Raw genomic sequence first — 17,356 nt, 5'->3', positions numbered from 1 at the left:
AAGCAGCAGCCCACTAATGACAAGCAGAGTCGGTGCTGATGAGCCCCAAAGCTGGTAGAGATGAGAAATGTAGCTTTTGGTTCCTAATATGTGCAAAAAACGAGGGCCAAGACCTGTTAGCCAGGATCCATGGATTTTGCCAAGTAATTGTGGCTTTTAGGTACTTATTTCAGCCAGAAAGTCTTGTAGAACAACATACAGAAAATCTGTTTTTAAGAAAGTGGTTTCCAGCAAGCTGAAAGTCTAAAAAGAAACCTCACGTGAGGAAAAAGAGAGAGAGAGGAGAGAGAGGGAGGGGGAAAAAGGATCTTTAACAGGAATGGTGGAATTGCCCTCTGTTTCATCTTTTCTACATTTGATTTTTTATTTTTATAAAAAATGGCCAGTAACAAAAGTTCTCTGAATGGTACCAAGACATTAAGAATTATAAACATATAAGGATGTATAGAAAAAGAAACATTAAAATTATTTTTAAAAGGATAGCTTAGAGGCAGCACATAATAAAACCATCAAGAAAAACAAGTACACTGCAGCATATAAAATCAGGGGGGGGGGACGACGTAACAGCACAGCAGAAGAATGCTGTGGTCTAAAAGCACTCTTAAAATGCCCACAAGAATGAAGGGGTCTGTGGTTGACCATGAGAAGACTGCCGTGTAGCCTCCAAGGATCCTGCCTGGAGAGATCATTCCACAAACAGGGAGCTGACGATCGAGAAGAGCTCCTGTAGAGCCCCCAATATCTTCCTCTTCTTTCTCTCAGAGACACCTTCTGGGTTTGATTTTGTGCTTCCACCTCCACAGGGGTAAAGGACAACATGACTGCTGGATCAGGGGTGGGAGGGGTGAGGTTACCAGGAGGGGGTGTAGAGTTGCTGTGTCGTGTTTGCGGCCGTGGACTCTCCTTGACAGCATGAGGTGCATGCTTGTCCATCTTGTCAAGGAAATGCTCACTGTGCTGCTGGTGTTTATGGTCATGGTGGAACCTCTGCAAAGGCTTCCTGGCCCGGCCCTATAATTACATATCCACACTTGCAATGGTAAACTCTTGTCCTATCCATCTTCTTCTGCTTCTTGGTCTTGTGGGAGGGATTCCTATTCCATCCCATGTCTGAACTAGTCCATCACCGCCATGAAACTGCCCCCCCCATGTGCTTCTTTGTATGCGTGGTTAAAAAAAACAACCACATACCCAAACTGGCATTTTTGTATGAATGTTGACCTTGATTGAAGTATGTTAGCGCACACTTTTCAAATGGGATTGTGCATGTCTCCGTTCTGTTCTGCTGGCAGCCTTGGAAGGTGCAAAATGGATACCTCTGCAAAGAAGTGTGAATCCAGCAAATTTCTTTCCTTCTCTACCTGCACGCCAGGTGAATGGCCCTCCTCCTCCTCTCTGCGCCTTTCGGGTCAGGTTGCTGCTTGTATGCTGAGCCCAGCAAAAGAGCTGGCCAGATGCTGCCTCCTAGTGGCTGCTGGAGGACATGCTCTTTCCCCAGTCTCCTGAATGGGAGTATTCTTGCTTCCTTTTGAGGCTTTCAACACAGTTTGGGCCAAAGCACTTAAATCCTGATGAAAATGAGCGACAGGATGGTCCAGTCAGGGCTGTTGCATCTGGAAAAGGGCGTGAAGACATTTGAGATTTCGTTTGCAGCAGCATGTGATAATCTCCAAATGAAATAGACTGCAGTAAGCTTAAAATGTATTCATTCTGATGAATTATTGCAACATTTAAGGAGTTATTTGTTACTGTTGGTTAATCTGGCTACTTTGTTGTGTTGCTTGTGTTAATTCCTTATTTTAAAAGAGAGCCTTAGGAACGGCAAGAGTGAAATAAAACTTCAACAGTGCCTCTAGAATGCTCTCTTAAAAGGAATTGGAACTTGTTAAGCCTTTTTTTTTTAACTGTTCCAGTGAAATAATGAAGTACATTTCTGCTATACCATCATGATTAGATATACAGTAATAACAGCAAGAACTCATTGGAAGTACTGTAATGATGTTACAGTAATGTTGTTTCCAGGATCTGGCTTGAATATGGGGATTTCAGGAAAGATTTGGTTGCCCCAGATCTCAGTAAGCAAGAAAAGTGGGAGGTTGCAAAGTTAAGTTCAATAATTACTGGGGATTTTGCCAGCAGCTCAGGTAGCTTGTTGAAGGTTGTCCAGGGAGAGGAGAAAAGACATGTCTGTGCAGAAGGTGTCTCATTGGCTCTTGCTCCCAACAGCTCAGTAGAAATTCCTTATTCAAAGGAGGTCTAGCTTTGAATAGTGGGTAAAGAGAGCAAACAGCTGGGGAGGGTGCGTCATCCCAGGGCACCTGTTTAGCCACTGAAGCAGGCTAGGCAGATCCGTTTTCCTGGCCCAGGCTGTTGCAGATGTGTTGAGACTACCACTCTCCTCAGCCCCAGCTAGCAAGAACAAAGGGGGAAAATATATCAGCATATATGGAAAGCACCGGGGTTAGAGGTGGCTCAGAGAGGCCTTGAGTCTGACCCAGCAGAGGGAAGCAGCTGCCGGGGCCCAGCCAGCTGTGGCTGCCTGTGATTCACAGAGGTGTGTTAACCACACAGGGTGAAGGTGTGAACTGCTTCCAGTGTAGCAGTGTTTCCAGCTGAAAGGGCCACCCTGGGGCCAGGCCTGTCCTTTTATCAGGACATGCTTTCAAACCTCTGCTGTAGGAAGCATTACAGGGACAGAAGAGCCTCCCCAAGGCACTGGGGAGGGAAGCTTCCAGTTGTGCTGCTTTGATTCTGGCATGGAGAGAGATTCACTTAACCCTGGTTCAAAACACAGCCCTTCAGCTGGTTCAAAACACAGCTGGTTCTTGGGCTCCAACTCCCAGTATCCCTCACCATTGGTTAGGGTTGGTAGGAACTGTAGTCCGTCAAAATATGAAGGACTGTATTTTCGTCTTGGTCCGAAATGTACCTCCGTGTCCCCTTGGGGAGTTCAGCCTGAGCACTGGGGCTTCTGGGCCGACAAGACTTGGTGTGCATTTGGGGCGAGGATATGGCGAGGTTTGTGGCCCTGGAGGGAGGGGAATGGCCCCCAGAGCCTCCCTGTTCCCTTCCCTCCCCCCCCCCCGCACTCTCTCTCTCCCTCTCTGCTCCTTCTGTCCCTGGCTACGTTTATTCTTTCGCACCCGCCTCCAACCACATGGGCAGGCCAAACCCAGCCGCTCAAGGCAGACAGCCTGGTGCTTGCTTTTGCTTCCCAGGGTGGCTCCGAATGCCAGCAACCTGCTGGCATCGTCAGCAACCGATGGGGAAAGGATGGCAGCTGTGCTGCACTCGGTTCCCTGCCGAGGGGGCAAAGACGGGGCTGCGTGTGGCACCTGCCTTAAGCGGCGATGCCAGGCCAGTGCCGACGACCCCGCTTGGGGCACCTTGGAGGCCAGCTGACACAGAGGCAGGCCTGCAGCCGGCGAAGCCACACCAAAGGGAATGGGCTCCCAGTCAGCTGCTGCCAGATGCTCAGGGAAAGCCGTCTCCAGGAGCAAGGGTCCCAAAGAGGTTCTGCTCTCAAATTACAGTTTCCCCATTCATGTCGTCTCCCGGGTCTCTCAGTGGCTCACAGGCCAAGAGCTGCTTTAAAGGTTTCCGGACCATCCGCGTAGCTACCAGGTGGCTTATGGAGCTTGCCTAACGGAACACCCTAAGGGCCGGTGCCCTTAATCTTCGCCTTGTGCAGTTTCCTTAAATGTTACAACTGCAGACACTTTATTTTTCATCAAATGGCAAAAAGCTCTTTGGCAGCTTAAAGACTGACAGATTTATTGTGGCACGAGGTTTTGTGGACAAAAATTGCGTGCTTGTCATAATAAATCTGCTAGTCTTGAAGTTGCCACAAGGCTTTATGTGATTTTGCTGCAGCATGGGTACTACCTGTAGAAATGGTCCCCCCCCCCTTTTCTTCCTTTGCTACTGCCGCCGCCTTTCCTTTTCAGGAACAGAATTGGCTGTTGTGGTGCTTTTCTACCTTGTGTTGTGTTTTGCAGTCAAAGATGCTCCTTGTGGGTTTTCTCTCTCCACTGGTCCCCATTTCAATATGGCTGAGCAGCAGCCCCACCTTTTACTGCCTTGGGGGAAAGGAGGTTTATCTCCAGGAGAATTTTCTGGCACATCTTGCTGATGGGTTTACTGACATCAACACCCTGTGCAGTCCTGTAGGCTTTCTGCAAAAGGGCACACCAGTAGATGGAGACAAAGGTGAGGAGCCTGGGGCAGACGGTGGACAGCCACACCTGAAAGTGCTCATGGCTCTGGTGTCATTTTGACCAAACCTGAAAGATCTTCTAGTCTGGAAAACAGCGATGGAGATACAGCACAACTTGATCAAGGCACCAGCTGCAACAGAGTCTTGCTATTGGATTTCCATAAGTTGCCCAGCTGGACGTTTCCTACATCTTGAAGGCAGGAAAAATGTATATTTTGTGCTCTGCACATACATGTATACATGTCTGTGTAATCTTATCTTTCCAGCTAAATCAGGTGCTTTATAAGCCCATGCAAGTAGTGGTTATTTCACCTCTCCTGCTTTGTTGTTGCAGAAAATGTTGCAATTATGCCACTTTCTAATTGCCTCATTCCCTGTGTTTACTACTGCTACTGTTGCTGTTGACTTTTAATACCTTTTTCCTTAAGAAGGGTTCTATGTAAGCTACAACCTTATCATGCTGTATAACTGTATCATAAAAAAGGCCTTCCTTTCTTGTTGGGGCAGGACTTCCTCATGACCTGTGAGGATTGTATTTAGCTGAACAGCATTTTCATCCTTGTGAGGCCGTTCCCAAAGTACTTCATTTAAAGGTATTATGTCTATCAAAAGCTATGCTGATAGATGAAAGGTGTGTGGTCTTGTTCCTGGTGGCTCCATCCTTTGGTGCCTCCTTCCCTAACGAAGCCCATCACACCTTTCCATAATCAACATTTTGAAACATTGCCAGAGCATACCTTTGGATAGTCCGTGTGATGTAGTTGTTAGTTTTATTTGACCTGGGTCAAGCTGTAAAGCACCTGATACCCTTTCTCAGCCTAACATGCCTTGAGGGCATGTTAGGCTGAGAGATGGTAACATCCTCCTTGTTAGAAGGATGAGATGAAGGTTGGTGGGGTGGCGGAGAAGGGGAGTCTTTGCTTGCTGCAATGTAACCTACCTAAAAAGCAGGATGGGAGAGAAATGGAATTAGTAGTACAGGTTGGCTAGGTGTATGGGTTTCTATACCTGCATGAATTGTCATGAATTGAGGAATAATCGTGTAGATCATAACTGCACTTCTAATTATTGTTTTGTTGTGGTATCTTTAGGTTTTGCTTTTTATCATAAGCCATCCTTGTGGTTTGTGAATGCTAGAAGAAGAGTTAAATTTAGCAACGAAATACATATAACGGAATGCCATAGGTAGCTAAAAGCTTGAAGCCAGAAATAGTCAAAGCCTTCTGGGAGAAGCGAGTGCTTGAACCCGGCAAAAGGAAATCCGCTCCAAGCTGGTTCAGGGCATAGCACGAAGGGGTCAGGAAGAATGGTTTCCTAGTGAGAGAGAAGGTCTCGGAGATCAATCCCCGGGCGTCTCCGGTTAAAAGGATGAGGTAGCAGGTGAAAGGAAAGGCGGTCTCTGCCTGAGGCCCTAGAGACCTCCTGGCTAGTCTAGAGTCGGCAGAACTGAGTGAGAGGGGTACACAGCCTGACCTCGTGGTGTGCCGCAACTTTCTGTGAGCTGATTTGTGTTGCTTGCAGGCATGGCTGAATGTGCAGGATTGTATCAAAGAGAGACAGGCAGGCTGTCTCTCAGCGAGGCAGCGCTGGCCCCCTGTAGATTCAGCAAAATGGCAAGGTGAGGGAGGTTATCGTTTCTTTTTTTGGTCGCACTTATGCATGTACCGCGGAACTGACGGTAGTGGCTTTCCCAACACTGCAACGCTACCGTGTGCAAAGTTTTATCTGTTAGATGGCTGTTTGCTGTGCAACGGTTCACAGCCCAGGAAGTGGGCCCGGGGGGGGGGGGAGAGGCTAGAACACCACGGCCCGTTGGCTGAAAAGAAGCATCAGCCATCTTCCCAGCGCTGTCATTATGGGAGGAGAGGAGAGGAATCATCCCGCGTTCAGGGTGCATGTTGCAGCAAAAGCAGGTGGTTTGGGGCAGGGGAGAGAAACAGGAAGTCCCGTCTGCACTCTATGCAGGCCTTCTATCCCAAAGCAGCAAGGACACGAGATGGGGAGCAGTGATCTTCGAAAGGCAGTTCTGATGCCGTGGTTCTGAGGCGTGTTGCTTACCTTCTGCAAGGTGAGTTTGAAGTGAAGGCATCTTCCATCGGAGTCACTGGGCGCCACTTCCTTCTCCCTTTCTCCCCCCTTTGGGAGCCCAGAGACTCCATTTTTGCAAAAGAGCCGTTCCCTTCACAAGAATACATGAAAAGGACTGAGCTTGCGCCAGGATTGAAGGGCTTTAACATGGAGTGGGTAGCGTGGGGGGGGGGCGCAGTATCCTCCTTCAGACCTCCTCAAGGAGCCACACACAAGGGAGAAGAAATGAAACTAGAAGTGGCTGAGAGACTGTAATTTGAAAAATGAGTCTGTTTACTCTTAAGTATTCTTAGGGAGCTTCTGCGACCGATGTCAAAGGCCCCGGGTTGCCTGTTGCCCATTCCTGCTTTAAATAAAGTCAGTGGCTAATTTATCCCCTTGAAATTTAGAAAGGAACACATTCTGTACATGTTCAGATGAAACCTTCCATGGCTGAACTGTGCCCAGGATTGGATACTAGGGCTATCACCTGGCTGGGATCCCTGCTCAGAGCAAGGAGAGAGGGGCTGTTTAGCTACTGGAAACATCAGGCATTTTTATGATCCATTCCTTTGCATTTTACATGGTTGCGTTTGTCATTTCCAGCACTTGGAAAAGGTTTTTTGGGGAGAGGGGAACGACAGGTGTCAGTGGCCATTTTGACAATGTAATTCTGGGAGTTGCATTAAAAAAAACACAAATCTATCTTTTGCAAGTTCTAACCCTTTTCTATTTCTGAGAGATGTTCCATGGCCAGCAGAATCGTTGCATTTGAGCTGCTGCTTGAGGGACGTGCCTGGCAGTTTTGTCTATGGTGAGGGAAGGAAAGCAGGCTCCCTCACCCTGAGTCAATTTAGGTCACTCTCAGCAATCTCTGGAAACGTTTCTAATTTAATAAACGAAGATGTGTGTGTTCTAGGCAACTCCAGAAATCCTGATAGAACAAAAAAGCCAGGCTTCATACAGAAAGGCATCTTGTGTGTGTGTGTGTCTTTCTGTTTCTCTGTTTTTCTCTGTGTTACAGTAGGAAGGTTGAGGGCGGGCTGTGGTTTTCCTGGAAGTGCATCTGTTTGCATGTCGGTTGCGGAAAGAGCGGGCCGAAGAGAACAAGCAGAAGAAGGGCTTAGAATAAATGAGTTATTTGGGGAGAAACATGGAGGATCTCCTGGGATACCTCCAAAGAGCAGACTAACCCACTCAGTCTCATGCTGGCCTGGCAGTCATTGCCACTTTTAGAGGATGGGCTGAGAGCAATAAATCATAATCATCTTAGAACTTCAGAACTGAAAAGGGACCCTTATGGCTCATCGAGGCCAGCCCCTGTCAGAAAGGCACAGTGTGGAAAGCAGCTCCCAGGCTCTGCAGCCGGAGACCTTAAAACCACTGAGGTGTGGGGCACTGCTGGTATTATGGACTACTGATGTCACAGGCTTTTTTTTGGTAAGTCAGCCATCGCCTTTCAGAACTGTCACACAGGTGCAACCTTATAGGAAAAATGTAGAATTGTTGAAGTCAGATAATCCTTCCAAGACTAATTGTGCTGGCTAGGCTCTACGGTAGGCTTCATGTTTTGCAATACTTCAACTCATTTTGCTTCGCAAGTAAACTAGGTTTCTGGATAGTTCAGCTCTAACAACCAAGCCAGCAACTTCTGTATGACCTTTGGAATGAGCTTGCAGTCAATTTTGATGTAATTTTCAAGGTTGCTGACACCATGCTAACTACCTGGAAGCCAGCATCCAGACTATCTGAACCAGCAGGACAGGAGAAACAGAGTGTTTTCTTGGCATCTTGATTGCAAGTAGCTGCACTGATGGTGGAATTGGACAAGCAGGGGGAAGAAACTTGAGCTAAACTTTTTGCATACAGTGGCCCTGGGAACACAAAATGAAGCTAACTCAGCAACTTTTCACAAGATCTAGTGGATGCAAAAATGGGGGTGCAGGTAGAAAATTGTCCAGCCCCATTGACTACTTGTAGTTGGTCCTTTGGCTAAAGCTGGCCAAGTTGCTGAATGAAGTAGCCCAGCAACTGGCCATGATTTTCTGGCCAAAGCTTAACTAGTAACTCATCAGCCCAACAAAGCCTGCCAGCTTTGTATCATGGCCTCCTGAGTACATGGCAGCTTTCACCATCCCCTATTTTGGTATGTCCAGTTAGGGGCCGTAAAGAGGAGGCTCACTGAGGCACTTTGATATCTCCTCAAATGGTTGGTGAGAGCAGTGTTTGGCTCAGTCATTCGTCAGTCCCTCCTTTGGGCCATGGAATCGTGGGAGGAGGGTGGAGGACCTCCTTAGAAGACACCCAAGCGCCTTTGTCTCCTTGCTGGCCAAGGTCTAGGTGGATTCTGTACCATTCATTCTGGAAGTGGGTTAGGAGACTGGGGTTGCTGGATAGCTCAGTTCTAAGGTCTTAGACAGCAACGTTTCCATGACTTGAAAACTTGAGTTTTCAGGGAATTCAAATGCAGCAAAGCTTTGCAAGTCAGCACCCTCCCTGATCTCCACTGGATTTCCAAGGGTGAGTGTCTTCTCTGCCAACTTGATTGGGGGGGGGGGGAATAAGGTCAGGAAGAGCTATAGCACTGATCTCATTCTCATTCCTTGTTTGTAGTTTTAGGAGATGGTGATCTGTCCATCCTATTCTCCTGTTAGGGTCAGGTTTGGAACAATGCCTCAAAGTGCAGAGCGCTTTTCCTTCCCTTCGAGGTAACCACTGTCTGATTCCCTGCATCCAGGATGACAGGGAAGGACTTTCAGGTGAGGACAGGTTGCTTCCAGATGGGTTCCAAATCTGCTTGTTCTTCTGTCCTTTTACAGGTTACCCACTACCTGGACATTAAGTTGTAGAGTTTACATTTTTATAAAAACCAACCGTCTTTCTCCTTCTTCCCCTTCTCTTTCTCTCTGCCTTTAAAAAGCACTGCCTGATTCTCAGCCCCTTAGCCTGAGCTGATCTCCATGCATTCTTCCTGGGTGGCTTAATTGAATGGGCCTGATTCGATTAGCCCGCAGTGCACTCTTACCCCACTGCCTTTTCGGAGGTGGGTGTCTTTCTGATGGATTAATTGAATTCTGTTGCTTGGGAAGCAAGAGGGGCTGAGCTTGGGCATGCCCGATCCGGAGAGGGAGGGGAAGTGTGAGCTCCCGAGCCTGCAGCAGTTAAGTGCTGTTCCCGTCTGAGATAACATTGCAGGGAAAAGAGCTTCTGTTATTGGGCAAAAGAGGGGAGGCAGAGGAGGGGAAGGCCAGGCTATCAGGAGACAGAAGAGAGAGATGGGTAGACTGGCCTCTGTAAGGGAGGCAAAGCCTCCTGCAAATCTGGCTTGCGCGGGAAGGATGTCCAACTGAGAACCCTTGCTTGGTTGCTCACAGAGAACAAGAGAGAGCAAAACTAGGTAAGAGGATGCTTTTTATTAGAAATAGTTTCTGCTGATGGAAGCAGGCAGGCTTCTGGCTTACCCCAAAATCTTCATCACATATGTTATATCTGGCTGTGCGAGACAAGATGAAAGGGCTTCGGCAATGGAATGAAGTCCACTGAGGCCAAGCTCCTGTTGCTTGTAGTCTTGTTTTCCAGTTTTGGAGCCTTGCTCTGCCATGCAGAGGCTTGGAGACGAGCCCATAGGGATTAGGCCATGCGTGTCTGTTCTGACCATGGCCAATTCCCTTGGTGGCCTTGCAGAGCGCACTGCTAAGGGCCTCAGTTAGGATTTTTGTTGCCATTTAGAAACAGCTCCAAGAAAAGTAAAATGGTACATTAAAAACAAACACATAAACAACAAAGATGAACTTTGTATCCTGCAAGTAGAATAAATAACAAAATATGGAGAATTCTTACCCTTTACTTGTACATTTTTCTTGGGGGATGGGAAGCTTCGTATTGGCAAACGCCTAACAAGCAAGGATATCCCTCCTTAGAAAAATTGTTGAAATAGGAAATAAGGAATTATGAATCAGAGAAAAGGAGTGATATGTACATGGGAAGGCGTGTCAGTGAAAGTCTGGCACAGATACAGAGCACAGTAATTTCACCTACTAACAAGTGTGCTGGGGACAGCTGTATCTTTAGTGGTAACGTGCTTTCATTTACAGCTTCAAGAGCTAATATCTCGCACCTCTCTTTAAAGATAAGGATTGAAAGGACAGAATTGGACACTACAGAGTTTGCATTGATGTCATAGCACAAATGTTGTTCCTGAGGGGTGGCCTTGCAGGCCCCTCACACTCTCCAGCTTGTATCTTAATGCACATTCCAGTAATTTCTAGAATAGCCATGTTATTCTGTAGTCCGTTGCAACAAAACTGGCAAAGAACGTTGTCTCACCTTAAAGAATAACAAGTTTTCTTTGGGTTAAGCATTTGTGGACATCACAACGAGACTCTTGGTAGATTTTGCTGCAGCATTTTCCAGTGTTATCATATGTTCACCTTTTGAATTGCTTCTTTGCTAGATTCCCAGTTCTCTGCCTTCCATGGGCGTTTTGAGACTTGTCTCTTGCACACACCTCAGGAGCACTTAAGAGTGCCAGAACAGTTTCTGCACCTGGAGGACTTCAGAGAGAGAGAGAGAGAGAGAGAGAGATTATCTGATGGAAGTGCTTCTTCTGGATCCTTGTGGTATCTCCAGGCGACAGGAAGGGACCTGCTTATCAGAAAGCTAAAAGCAGGAACTTCTAGTTGGGATGAGTGGGCGACTTGTGGCTGTTGTTACTGTGCCTTGTTTGATGCATCCGCTTCTGGAATGCAGTGGGAGCGGAGCTGCGCATGATGCAAGAAAAGGAGGAGATTTCAGTAAGCAAAGGATCAAGCCCTAATGCCTGAAGGGTTCGTTTTGAAACCTCTTGGCCAACAGACAAGCTATGAATAAATGGGAAATAGCTGCCCAACTGCCTTCTGACTTCATTACAAGGTTTTGAGGAACCCAGCGCAAAAATGACACGTTGTAGTCTTGAGTAAATATATCTTAAACCTGCTTTGTGTGTACAGATGCTTTTGCCGAAGGCAGGAACTCTGTGCTGACAATCAGAGAGTCATTCCAGAAAACTCACATGACTTTTGTGCTAGAGAGTGGGGTTTGCAAGGGCAGAGATGAAAGGATTCTTAAGGAATGAAACCCTGATGTTGCCCAAGCGAGAACAAATGGACAGGACAACGATTCATAACTGGAATAGGAAACCTAACACCATGCAAACAAGGCCGAAAATAAGGATCCTTGTCACTTTGCAGCTTTTGAGGGTGGAGCCGTATTTGGTTGAGAAAAAGGAAACATGAACACTGCATTGTGAGATGTGTCCTGTCCCTTACTGGAAGGAACCTTGAGTGAGCCACAAGAAATGCAAGTTTCATGCATGACTGTTGTGATACCCAGTATGGGAGCCCCGGGAATTGTTAACTCTGTGGAGGGTTAGGGCTTTTTCATCATAGAATTCTCCACACTTTAAACAATGGACAGAGTGAATCAGGCCCTCCACCACCTCCATGAAATAATTAGTTAAATTAATAAATAATCTTAGACCAGTTTTAGGATTTGCAATTTAAATGGGCTCTGAGAATGGGTTGCAGGTTCCCTTTGTCGGACTCACTCTGTTTCCAGTGCAGCTGCTTTGCCTCTTCCTTGTCCCTTGGCTGAATGCTTTGGGAGGGTGGCTACCTGGCACCCTGACTGGGAGAAACATTGCAGAGAATTGACATATTTTGAAGTGTCTTGGGCCATGCTGATCAGCCGAGCATTGTGTGCTTTCCTCTTCCTAAACCAGGGCGCCCCCCCATGTGCGCATGAGCACGCAAAGAGGACAGCTAGAGGAGCAGGGAGGGGCTCTGCATCACTCTGCAGGCAAGGCATGTTCCCAGGAAATTTGCAGGGGAGAGCCCCAGGTGCCCACGGCTCAGGGGTGTCCCATATTTGTTCACCAACATTTCTTTCTTTAGTAATGAAAAATGACTGAGAAGGGGCGATTAGGGGATTCGGGCCAGCAGCTGAATTTTGGGCGGGGGGGGCTCCTGCTGAGCTCTGTTTTCCAAGGTATAATTAGCCCAAAGGGGGTTGTCGAGGGGAAAGGAAGGCTGGATTTGGCGCTTGAACAGGGACCTGCAGAAAATGCATCGGAGCTGTTAACTGGTAATTACAGAGCACCAAAGGAGCAGGCCGAGGGCCTGATGTCTGCGAAGAGCTGGAGATGAAAGGAGCGGTAATTACGGAATCCGCAGGAGGCAGGCACAGTGCTGATAAGTAATGCTTCTTGAGCCGCTTATTGGGCATTGGGGGGTGCATGGGGAGGGACACAGATGCCATGTTTAGTAGAGTAGGAGCAACTTGCTCTTTACTTGCACATCTTCATCAAAACAGACTCTCGTGGCGCCGGAAAGGCTAACAAGTATTATTTGGTGTAAGATTTCATGACTTCAGTCTGAGGTGCCATGGAACTCTTGCTTGTTTTTGCTGAGACAGACTACAAACTAGAAGGTCTGCCCTTCTGGACACATCATCAAAATAGCTTATCCTAGAGGTAACAACGACAGCTGGAAGAGAACCTGTGGATCATCGAGTCCAGCCTTTGTTAAGGAGACACAACGGGGAATCAAACTGCCAGTCTCTGGCTCCGCAGCCAGATGCCTCAACTACTGAGCTATCCAGCAGTGGTCTTTGAGGAATGAAGCCCCCCCCCCCAAAAGGTTCCCAAATATTGCACAAAGGTCTCCTTAGGTTTATTGGGAAAGGCATGTGTGTTTGTATAGGTTTCCAAGGTCTTGTTCTCATTTAAAGATGAGAACAGGCAGGTGTTTCAGCTTACAGAGCGCAACCTTTCAGTAGAAGGATCTGTGGATTGACATTGTGAGAGAGCAGACATGCTAGCAGCATCCAAATGCAGAAGAACTCCCCTCCGTGCATACGTAGGTGAATGTCAGTCCCTGGGCCGGTGTTTATGAACCAGTCTGGAAATTATGAGGTGTGCTTCAGGGAGCGTGTCCTGCGTTGCCATGGACCTGGAGGGCCCAGCCCACCCTTAGGAACAGAGCGAGCCTTTCCCACCTTTGGGAACTGACTGCTCCCAGGCAGCTCCTTGTTTCCCATGTCTCGCAACTGCACAAGAGATCCAGGGCCTCCCTGCTTCTCATTCCAGCCCAGCCTCCTTTCACCATCCTCCATGTGCAGCTTTGATCCCCAGCTGCTGTGTGAATGAATTTACATGAGCTGATTGTGCAGGCAAGAGCCCAGTCAATAGTTACAGAAGTGCCTGACTTAATAAATACTTAGATAATGAGGGCAAAAAGGAAAGGGCGGGGGCCAAGCCTAGAGCCTTCCAGGGTCACAGCAGGGGAGGAAGGAGTGGGGGTGGCATCTGGTGACATTTAATCAGTGTTGGACCTTTAAATCCAGCCCATCTTTTAACACTGAGAGACCTGGTTCAGAGACTTGCCTTTCAGCCTTCTCTTTCCAGAAGATTTTTTGCCGAGTAAAGCCTAGACTTCTGCCACCCTCCCACCTCATTCCACTCTTTATCACCTGTCAGTCCCTGAACCTGAAGTTAAACAGTTTCTGAATCAGAGGACCTTGGGGCTGCTTAAAATGACAACAGTGTGGGAATGCCCTTGGTGGAACTGGCTTGCCCCTTCCAGAACTGACATTGCCCAGAAGTCAGGCTTAAGTGGGGAGGCAGTCTCGCACAGGTCCTTGTCCTATGCCTCTTTCTTGAAAACAATCCTGCTGTATGAACAGAAAAAAAAATCAATGGCACAGGTTTTGTGGGCATTCTTGCAGATGTACAGCCGATAAATCCCGCTTAAATAAAGGAGCACAGCATTTGTGCCAAGCCCAGGCAATTTGTGGTCTTAGAAGGGGATGCCTCATCCCTAAATCTCTGTGGTGCCCAGAAAAAGGCAGTCTGCTTCTTTTGTTGCAAGTAAATCATTTCTGCATAGGTTGGCCTATTTTGCATAATTCGCATAAGACTGTTTGATCTTTGAAGGGGGAGAAGGCCCATGCAGAATTCCAAACAATCATTCCCTCAGCACTTGAAATCCTTTTCAGGTATCTTCTCTGAATTCTGACACTTCCCCAAATACTGATTTTTTTTTTTTAAAAAGGAAACTTTCCATTATGAGTTGTTGGGTTCTGTGCATAGTACTAAAGTTGTTGCCATTTGTGCAGTATGGTTCCAGGCTACCCAGAGCTCTGAGCAGCTGCACAAGAAAAGTGGGTATTGACAGCTGCTTACTGTTTTGTAAGGTTCAAGAGTGGCCTCCGATGGCGGACATGCACACTTCTTTAGGGGCTTCACACCATCAGTGAGGACCGTCAGTCTGTAAGAGGTAGGACATGCAAACGGAAAATCCTACCTGCACTGGATATTTTGTGGAAGTACTCACACTGTTGGGACATTAGACCTCAGCAGATCTTGAACCCAGGCAAATGGCCAGCTAGCCCAGCCTCTAGTTGCCTGGAGAGCTACGGTGGGGTTGGATGCTCTTCCACACGCAGGGTTTCTTTACGCAGTGGGTGGAGCTTTTTCTTACAGCTTTTTAAAGCAAACAGACATAACTTTGCTGTTCCTGAAATGGCAAAAAGGAGGGGGCACATAGATCAGTCTGTAAAGAGCTTTGCTGGTAGTTGTATATAACAACATTTGCTGTCCCCACTCTGATTCCCAGTGGGGTGTACTGGATAGAGTGACAGACTATGGACTCTGGAGAACAGGGTTTGAATCCGTGCTCAACCAAAGAAACTCACTGGTGGAGTGGAACTGGTAAAACCACTCCTTAAAACCACTTACCTTGAAAGCCCTATTAGGGTTGCTATAAGTTGGCGCCAACTTGATGGCGCAGAACAACAACCATCTCCACTCCGAGTGTGCACTAGGGAGGAATGTTCAGGCCTATGTAATCAGAGCCTTGCAATGCAGTGAACACATTCCCATCCCTGTTCACAAGCCAAGTGCTCTTGTGAAAGGCTTCTCCAAGCTGTAAAATTGGTGCACCTGCTACAAAGAAAAATAATTCCTTTGAGTATGTTGTGATTTGCCAACCTTACTGCTGGGTGAGGATTAATGTTACTGTATTCTATGAAGAGTGAGAAGGGAATTCACCCCATGGTAACTCTTGGGAACATTGCTTTGGGAGGCCCAAATCCCTAGTGTGCAAACTCTGCATCTTGGTCCTCTCTTCGATAGACAGCAAAAGCATCTTACTCCTCAGCGTTCCAAACCTGCCAGCCCCCGACCCTCGTGCCTGCCAAATCTGTAACGCTACAACATAACCTATCTGGCTGGGGGCTTCTTGGGAGTTGTATCCCAGTCCTTCTTGTGAAGGGCTGGTATTTTGAGGAAAGCTGTTGTTCTAAAGGTTTCTATCCTTGGCTTTGCAGTGTGAGGCCTTGTGACATTTCAGTGGCAGTGAGAAGTCCCCCCCGCTTGTCAATCTGTTGGAGTCACCTTTCTGCATCAGTGTCATGCTAGGGGAGCCCCTCTCACGCTCCCCTTGCCCCGCAGTACAAGCTGAACAGTTATGTTAATTTTCGCAGAGCTAATGAAGCCGTTCATTTGGAATTCTATTTTAAGTGACCTGACATCAGCATTGACGTTTCCAGTAGTGAGAGTCTGGAGCTCTGACATTGGCAGAGTGGAAATTGCAACCACACAAGAGGACTGTTGGCTAGTAGAGGACAGGGAATGGGAGGTGGAACGAGGGAAGAGACACCCTCACCCCCTGCCTAGGAGTTCCCAAGCATCTACTCATAGGTATCCCTAAGCTGGAACTTGATCTGGGGATGGAGAAGGAGAGGACTTGCCAGGGCGGGTTGGGGATCTGCAGCAGAACTCACGGAGCTGGGCCATAGCACAGAGTACTAGGATATGCAAGGCTTATTCAGAGGTGTTCTGGATGGGGTTTGTTTGGTGATATGGCCAATGGGGGCTTTGCAGGGACAGACAAGGATACGCCATTGAACTCAGGAGGGAAGGAGCAGTGATTTCTGGGGAATAAAAAGTGGGCCTATTCAGAAATGTTTTGGAAGGTGTTTGGGGAAACTCTACAGGTGAGACAACAGAGGTTAGACTACAATATTTGACACATGCCATAAAGGCCTGTTAGTTCGAACTGCTAAAGTTCTCTCTTACCTCATTTAAATGTAGTAGGGGGTAGAGAAACGGACGGTTCCACTTGGTGTGAACTACATGATCTTTGGGGATCCTCCTGCCTGACAATTCTGTGATTCTCCGAGAAGGACAAACCCAGTAAACAGTTACAGTGTGTGTGTGTGGGGGGTGTCTCTGAGGTAACTCATGACTTTTCTAAGACTCATTTTCTGCAGTGTGATTCTCCTTCCTCTATAAGCTTTTGACAGTTTGAAGTGGTCAGAATACAGTCGTGGATTTTTAAGATGGTGTAAGTAGCAAAAAGTAGCCACAGTAATCACTTATGGGTGATGGTGGAAAGTGGCTTTCTTGTACCCCGGTGGTTCCAAATCTTGACTCCCCAGATGTTCTTGGACTACAACTCCCAGAACTTCTGACCAGCACAGTTGGTGGTGAAGGCTTCTGGGAATTTTGAATGTCCAAGAACATCTGCGGACCCAAGGCTGGAAACCACAGGTGTACCTGCTTCCTCCTAGCTGAGCTCTTACCTGCAGCTCCAGTCAATTCTTGCGAGGTCTGTTTGACTGTCAGCTCTCTATGCACGGCCCTTTTCCTCTGAGAGACACAGCAGGGTTCATTCAGCCTCCAGGATCAATGGGACCTGGGCTGTACTCAGTAGACGGCCTGCAGTGGGTCCATACAATCTCTGTGTTGCAGATTATCTGGGACCATATGACACCTGGACAGCTCATAGGTTTGAAATGGCAGCTTGCCTGCTGTAGGAGGTTTCTTCTTAGCTAGACAATGTGGGTCAGCCAGCAAACCCCAGAATGAAAATCTTGATATGCCTGAGATCTGTCAGAGGTACTGCCAGGTACAAGAACCTGGGGCACTATGATTTCAGTGCATGTAATACCACACATCTTATGAATGCACTCAGTGTAGCACATCCTAGCTTAGGATTCTGCTCCCACATATGTAGTTTAATATGAACTTGCTAG

The 17,356-nt window shown here is 47.5% G+C and overlaps 2 protein-coding genes and 1 long non-coding RNA gene across 4 annotated transcripts in view; 2 read left to right on the top strand and 1 right to left on the bottom strand.

Annotated features, from left to right (window-relative positions):
• Positions 1–17,356, top strand: part of LOC144584427 (uncharacterized) — a 678,013-nt gene that overhangs the window by 149,660 nt on the left and 510,997 nt on the right. The window lies entirely within an intron of this gene.
• GSE1 (Gse1 coiled-coil protein) overlaps positions 1–17,356 on the top strand; it is a 389,126-nt gene that overhangs the window by 321,354 nt on the left and 50,416 nt on the right. The gene's annotated exons all lie outside the window — the stretch shown is intronic.
• Positions 9,682–16,222, bottom strand: LOC140702166 (uncharacterized). The gene is made up of 2 exons (XR_012081229.2): positions 10,124–16,222; positions 9,682–10,018 (listed from the first exon to the last, which is right to left on the bottom strand). It is a non-coding gene; the product is annotated as an uncharacterized LOC140702166 (long non-coding RNA).

Source organism: Pogona vitticeps, chromosome 10, assembly GCF_051106095.1.
Source record: "Pogona vitticeps strain Pit_001003342236 chromosome 10, PviZW2.1, whole genome shotgun sequence".
NCBI lineage: Eukaryota > Metazoa > Chordata > Lepidosauria > Squamata > Agamidae > Pogona > Pogona vitticeps.
Note: the sequence above shows the minus strand (reverse complement) of the source record. Positions and strands in the feature narration are given on the sequence as shown.